This window comes from Muscardinus avellanarius, assembly GCF_963383645.1.
Source record: "Muscardinus avellanarius genome assembly, chromosome: 5".
Taxonomy (NCBI): domain Eukaryota; kingdom Metazoa; phylum Chordata; class Mammalia; order Rodentia; family Gliridae; genus Muscardinus; species Muscardinus avellanarius.
In genome coordinates, this window is record NC_137790.1 from 89,065,523 (window position 1) to 89,073,104 (window position 7,582).

Here is a 7,582-nt window from a genome sequence, read left to right on the forward strand (position 1 = left end):
TCTTTTCTTTTGGTGGTGGTACTAGGGTTGAACCCATATTGAGATTACAAGTGTACACCACCACTCCGTGCCCTGAGGTGCTTATTTCTGCTTTACTTGTAAAAGAGCTCTGTATTATATGGAGATTAATTTTTGTAAATGGAATAAAACTTTATAGTTTGCTTTTTAACTATAATTTAATAAACAAATAGTTTTTTGTGATTAAACGCAGGGGCGTTCTACTTCTGAGCTATACCCCCAGCTCTATTTTACTTTTTATTTTGAAACAGGTCTCACTAAGCTGTGGAGAGCCTCACTGAGTTGCTGAGGCTAGCCACAAAAATGCAGTCCTCCTGTCTCAGCTTCCCAAGTACTGTGATTACAGGCATGTGCCACCATGCCTGGTTTATAAATAAATAATTTAGCATTTTCATTAATAAACATATTTTTAGGTACTGAGGATTGAGCCCACGGGAATTCTATCTCCAAGCTAAACCCCAGCCCTATATTTTATTCTTTATTTGGGAACAGGATCTCGCTAAGTTGCGGAGGGCCTCACTAAGCATCTGAGGCTGGCCACAAACCTGTGGTCCCCCTGTCTCAGCCACTCAAGTGCTGGGATTACAAGCATGCACCACCATGCCTGGTTAATAAAAATTTTTAAAAAACTTTTAATATGCAGTTATTTACTTTACTTCTTTTTTATGATTCCTACTTTGATATAATTCACAGAAATATTTCTTTGGGATCATAGGAATTTAGCAAGGAATACCAAAAGTGAAAGTAATAGCAAAGCCGGGCGTGGTGGCTCAGGCTTGTAATCCCTGCGCTTGGGAGGCTGAGACAGGAGGATCACATGGGTTCAAAGCCAGCCTCAGCTACTTAGTGAGGCTTTCAGCAACTTAGTGAGACCCTGTTTCCAAATAAAATATAAAAAAGGTCTGGGAGTATAGCCTGGAGGTAGAAAGCCTCTGGGTTCCACCCCCAGTACCACACACACACACACAAAGTAATAGCAAAAAATGAAATCATTAATAATCACCACTATTTATTGTGGATTTAGCATACATTAACACTTAGCATACATTATCCCATTTAATCTTCACAACAAATCTATAAAGTAATTACTATTCCCATTCAACAGGTCAGGAAACTGATGCTCAAGATGAAAGTAACATGCCCATGGCATGCGACCTGCGAGTATTGGTGCTGAATTTGGATTATTTTGCTGGGACGAGCTTTGGACGTGCTCTGTGAGATGAGTGGGTCCATGCCCCGGCTCTCCTGTGCCAGCCGCTAGATGCTTCACCGAGTGAGCCTTAGTTTTGCCTAAAAGTCTGTTTAGCAGGACTTTCCTCATGGGATTGTTTAAATGAGAGAAAAATATGTATCATACCAAGAGAGTCAACCCACCACCCCTCTTGCCTGAGCACCTTCTCTTCTTGCTCTGTCCTCTCGGCAGAGGGTCAGAGCACTGTGACCCAGGAGCCAGGAGAAGAAAGGAGCCTGAGACCCAGCAGATCTCAGGGAGAAGCAGACAGTGACCGAAGAGCCGCCTCGCCCTCGCAAGCGCTCAGTGTGTGCAGAAACGGGAGGCTCCTTTCTGGGTGTGGGAGGCAGAGCTCCCGGTTTCCATAGCTCAGAAGATTTTTCAAGGACAACCAGCGCTGCTCATCTGTCAGCCATCGTCCTGTGGGTCTCGACATCCAAGCTAAAGACCGGAGGTTGCCTAGCTTGGTGGCGCACACTTGTAATCCCAGCATTCGGGAGGCAGAGACGGAGGACCGCAGTTGGCAGACAGCCTCAGCTACTTAGCGAGGCCCTTTGGAACTCAGTGAGACCTTGTTTCAAAAATAAAAAGACATCCAGGCGAGGTGGTGCACGCTTGTAATCCCAGCATTCAGGAGGCTGAGACCAGAGTATCACGATTCACAGACAGCTTTAGCTACTTAGTGAGGCCCTCCGCAACTTACTGAGACCCTGTTTCAAAATAAAGAATAAAAATTAGGGAAGAGAGTGTAGCTTGGAGGTCGAATGCCCCTGGGTTCCATCACCAGACCTGCAAAAATAAATAAATAAGTAAATAAACCAAATATATATATATATATATATATATATATATATATATATATATATGAATGACTGGGGAATGTAGCTTGGAGGTAAAATGCCTCTGGGTTCCATCCCTAGTACAGCAAAAATAAAAATAAAAAATAAAGTCATGAGGTCACTTGAGGGTCACCTATGGCAGCAGTATTCTTCCTCTTCTTCTCCCTGTGCTGTTCAGTGCTGGTGTCCCTGGCTCTGCTACAGGAAACCGTGTCCTCAAGCCCCCTCCCCCACCAAGGGAGAAAGGAGGACCCCAGCTGTGGCAGCAGAGCCCACTGGCAGAAGTGGCAAAGCTGCAGGCCGCCCACATGGAGAAGGGCACCCAGGAGATCCTAGTGCACATCCCGTTCATGGAAGATCTTCCTGCTGCTCTGGTGCTCAACACGGAGGTCTGACTCCCTGGCCAGCCCCTGCTCTGGGTGCTCAAGACCTGGATGGGGCTGGTGCTCAGCAACTGGCTGCTGCTGGTCTGCATGCCGATGTATCTGCCTCCCTCTGGATGCCCCTGGCAGGCAGACAGCCCACGGCCCTGGCCTTTCTCCATCTTCCCGTTCTGGCCCCTGGGCGTGGGGGCTTGCTAGCTGCTATCCATGGCCTCCGCAGCCTCCGGCACTATCGCTGCTCCTGATGGACAGAAGACCCAGGTCCCAGTTACCAGCTGTGCCTCATGGAGCCCAATAGTGAAGAGCCATGCTGTGGGACAAAGGTGCCTGGGTACAGAGCTGTCTTTGTGTTTTGCCTTTTTGAAGGAGAATTTCAAGGGTGCCTACTGTGTGCCTGGCATAGAAAGGTCCTGGAATCCACAGTGTGGCTTTTCATCCCAGGAGCCAGTGTCCTCGCTCTGAAATAAACCTCCCAGCTCCGAAGATGGATTCTCATTCTTCCCTGTCACTCTGTTCTCTCCTGGTGAGTCTCTTGTCTTTCTCTTTACCCCTGTGGTTCCTGGCCATGCTCATCTATGAAATAAGAACAAGCAAGTGCTTTCCTCTGAGGGCTTCTGTGACCCAAGAGGAGGAAGCGGGGTGGGGGTTGGGAGGGGCGGTGGGACTCCGGAGGCTGTGTCTGTCCTAGGCAGGCAGAGCTAGCGTGAGCATGTGTGCGCCTGCAGCAGGAGATTTCAGAGTGTGAGAGACAGGGGTCTGTTTGTGGAGAATGGTGAAACGTTTTCTTCATTCCTCTGTTTTTTATCCACACCAAGAAGAGCAGCTTACATAACTTGTGTGGCCTTTTGGTTTTTTAACCTAAACCGAATGAGGCTACTTCTGTCTCCTGAGGTTGGTGGTAGAGGCAATCAGTTTGGCAGGGCTCCAGCTGAGAGAGAAGAGGTCAGAAAGGAAGCCGCAACGGTGGTTGTAAGAAATGAAAACAATTTAAATATAATTTTAGGCTGGGCATAGTGGCGCAGGCTTGTAATCCCTGGAGTTGGGAGGCTCAGTCAGGAGGAGCACATGTTCTCAGCCAGCCTCACCTACTTAGTGAGGCCCTCCGTACCTTACTGAGACCCTATTTCAAAATAAATAATAAAAAATTGAGCTGGGGCTGGAGCTCTGAGGTAGAATGTTCTGGGTTCAATCTCTAGTGCTACAATAAATAAGTAAATATTTAAACAACAGTTTTTGCTGTTATACAAAACAATGTTATTGTTTCCACTCCTTTAGTAAAGTGTTACATTACTGTGTCCTGTGTGAGTGATTCTGGGGAAACTAAAGAAAAGGCCCAGTTAGAGCTATTTAGTTCGTTAGCCCGGGTTATTGCGTGCCTACCATACCACACATGAAGAACTGAGATCAAATCTCTCCCCTCATGGGCGTGTGAACACAAAAGGGACAGCAGGAAGAAAGAACCTCCCCTTCCCGTACAGCCTCACCCAGGCATCCTCCCTCTGGATTCTGGCAGGTCTCTCTGGCCCCTCCTTCTCTCCCTGCTTCCTGGGTTCCCTGCTGCTGTGGGCTTCCCCTGGAGTCCAGAGATGACCCTCCCTTCTGCACAGAAAGCAGAAGGTGAGAGAGGAGTCCTTGGCTAACAGGCCACTTTCCCTCTACCTGCAATTCTTTGATGGAGCTGGGCAGAGCTGGTGCTCAGTGCCCAACCCCACCATTGTGACAGCAGTTCCTTGACCTCCCCCTCAAAACCGCCTCTTCCAGGACACAGAACCCAAGAACATCTCTGTGAGATGGAGTGCACGGTCTTCTTGCTGCAGCCTCAGGCTCTTGCAAATCAACCTGTCCCGGTGCCCAGGGACAGACTCTAGAGGCATGGGGATTGTGAGACAGAGACACTTGCTTTTCGTGTGTGTGTGTGTGTGTGTGTGTGTGTGTGTGTGTGTGTGTGTATATTACTGAGTTGTAGTTTTAACAAAAGTATAAAGTTTGCCAAGGGCATGGAACTAGCTAGAAAAAGCGAGTGCAAGCTCAGTTTTGCCAGGCTGTGCCAGGAAATGTCCCCCACACTCCACTACCACCTTCTTGTTTGAAAGGAATTCTGCCTGTTGGTGTGCGTGCCTGTAATCCCAGTACTTGGGAGGTGAGACAGGAGGATTCCAGGTTGGAGGCCAGCCTCAGGAATTTAGCAAGCTCCTCGGCCACTTCATAAGACCCTGCTTCAAATTTTTATTTAACAGCCGGGCATGGTGGTGCACACTTGTAATCCCAGCACTTGGGAGGCTGAGACAGGAGGATCACACAGTTTCGAAGCCAGCCTCAGCTACTTAGTGAGGCTCTCAGCAACTTAGTGAAACCCTGTTTCTAAATAAAAGTATAAAATAGGTCTGGGAGTATAACCTGGAGGTAGAAAAGCCCCTGGGTTCCACCCCCAGTACCACCAAAAAAAATTATTTATGTATTCATGTATGTATGTATTTAGTGGTATTGGGGATTGAACTCAGAAGCATTCTACCTCCAAGTTATACCCCAGCCCTATTTTTAATGTTTATTTTGAAACAGAGTCTCACTAGGTTGATGAAAGTTTCCCAAATACTGGGAGTCCAGGCTTGCGCCACCACCCTGCAGAAAAAGAAAAAAAGAAAAACATTTTTTTTTTACAGGTTTCCGGTGTAGCTCAAAGGTAGAATGCCCCTGAATTCAATCCCTAGCTAGAGGGGGGTAGGAGAGAGTGTTCTGCCTGAGGGCTGCGTGGAGGTGGATGAGGCGAGGCGAGGCGGGGCAGAGCCAGGGGGGCAGTCTCCAGGCTGCAGGAGGAGGAGTACGTGCTCTGTCCGCAGTCCTGAGGCCCGCACCTGCTGGTCCTCCCCTCCCGGAACGCCCTGCCTCGCGGCTTGGGCGAGGGCTTCGCAGATGGGTGCCCCAGTCCACCCTCAGTTCCGGGATGCACGGTACCGGTTTCCCAGGCAAGGGGTGAGCTGCGGAATTGATCTACGTGGGGACCCGGCACCAGGCGAGGCCCGGCCAGGCACAGCCCTCCCTCCGGCAGCACGAGCCACCCAGGCCTCTGGCCTCAGAGGCTCACAGCCTGACTACGTGGAGGAAGGAGGAGGAGGGAGGATGGATCGATCACTGATGGACTGAGGGATTTTTTCTGTCTATAATTCATGCATTAAATATTATTTATCTCCTTTTAAACTCTTGGGAGGCATCAGAGAACACAACAAAGTTCCCTGTCCTTCCAAGGACCTGAGGCAGGGGAATGGTTGGGCGGAAAACAAACAACGTACTTATTAAATAGTATATTGATTTTTCAGCCCTAAGTAATCTAAGCTACCTCCTCCAACACACCAGCAAAAGCAAATTTTCTTTGATAAACCGCACTCCCACATGCACCGAGGTACCGTAAAGGGGAAAGGCGCCCTCTGCCCTGATGCAGAGGTGTGGACGGTCGCCTCTGGAAGCAATCCTTTATGAGCAGCGGTTTTCATTCCTAAAACATCCTTTTTCTTAACAGTTGGGGCTTTCCAGAATTTCCCAATTGTCCTTGCCCTCTTTTGCAGCAGCTTAGTTTTGAAAAGTAAGAAAGGTGGCAATTTAGTTCTATAAAGTCATAAATTCGTTTTTGTCCACTCAATGTAATAGTTCCTGGCAGGATGTTTGGGAGGACAGATGTGCTGACAGAAGGAAAAGCGGCGAACCAGCAGAGCAAATGATAGGGACACATGAGAGTCCTAAATGGGAGTAACGGATTGAGCCAGAGGACAAGACTGACTCGCAGCAGGCCTGTGCCCGTCATTTTTCTTAAGCTGCAAAGTAGAATCATTGCTCTGGGTTTAGCTTGTGGACAGTTTTATGGGTGGTGATGGGTAACGGGACACTAACCGAGCATTGAAGTGACTCTCCACACAAAACCTACATTTATACATGGGATGTATTGATTTAATTTTGTGGTGCTGGGGGTTGAACCCAGGGCTTTCTACCTCTGAGCTACACTCCCAGCCCTATTTTATTTTTTGTTTTGAAACAGGGTCTCACTGATTGCTGAGGTTGTCCTCAAACCTGTGATCCTCCTGTCTCAGCTTCCCAAGTACTGGGATTAAAATGTGTGCCACCGCACCAGGCTCAATACTCTATTTATAACAAATGCTCTGAAATGGAATTCATAGATGAATTAATCTGTCCACAGGCAAAACTGCAAAACCATCACTATTCTGTCAGTGTTGTTCATTGCAAGGGCAGGGGGAGAACACACACCACAGAAAAATGCAGCAGATCTGGGTAAGAGGGTGTTAGAAAGGACTAGTTATAAGAATTAGGTGTTTTTGAGCTAGGTTTGTTGGTGCTCGCTTATAATACCAGTACTTGTAGGGTTGAGACAAGAAGATCACAGGTTTGCAGCCAGCCTCATAATGAGGCCCTCCACAACCTAGTAAGACCCTGTTTCAAAATAAAATATAAGCCGGGTGTGGTGGCACACGCTTGTAATCCCAGTGCTTGTGAGGCTGAGACAAGAGGATTGCACGGGTTGGAAGCCAGCCTCAGCTACTTAGAGTGAGGCTCTCAGCAACTTTGACCATGTTTCCAAATAAAGTACAAAATAGGTCTGGGAGTATAGCCCGGAGGTAGGATAGCCCCTGGGTTCCAACCCCAGTACCACAAACACACAAAAATAAAATAAGATATAAAATAGGGCTGGGAGTGTAGCTAAGAAAGAATGCCCCTCAGTTCAATCTCCAGTACCAAAACTAATAATAATAATAATTAGTTGTGGGTTTTTGTCGTTGTTGTTTGTTTTGTGTTGTTTGTGGTACTGGGGATTCTACCTTCAAGCTATACCCCCAGCCATTTTATTTATTTGTACGTTCATTCATTCATTCATTCATTTATTGAAAACAGGATCTCAATAGGTTGCTAAGAGTCTCAATAAGTTAAGGCTGGCCTTGAACCTGCAATCTTCCTATCTCAGCCTCTAAGTACTGGGATTATAGAATCCAAGTACTGGGATCACATTAGCCAGGACAGGAGGCTGTTGAGCCATCTCTGTGGGTTGAAGACCTCACATGTTTTGTCTGAGTTCAGATATCACTACCAAGTGTTATTTTGTTTATATA

At 47.5% G+C, this 7,582-nt stretch overlaps 1 pseudogene across 1 annotated transcript; it reads left to right on the forward strand.

Moving 5' to 3' along the window:
* The first annotated feature begins 2,200 nt into the window (after positions 1 to 2,200).
* Positions 2,201 to 2,669, forward strand: LOC308263559 (annotated as a pseudogene). Its single transcript has one exon. The product of its transcript is annotated as an uncharacterized misc_RNA (transcript).
* Positions 2,670 to 7,582: the final 4,913 nt, after the last annotated feature.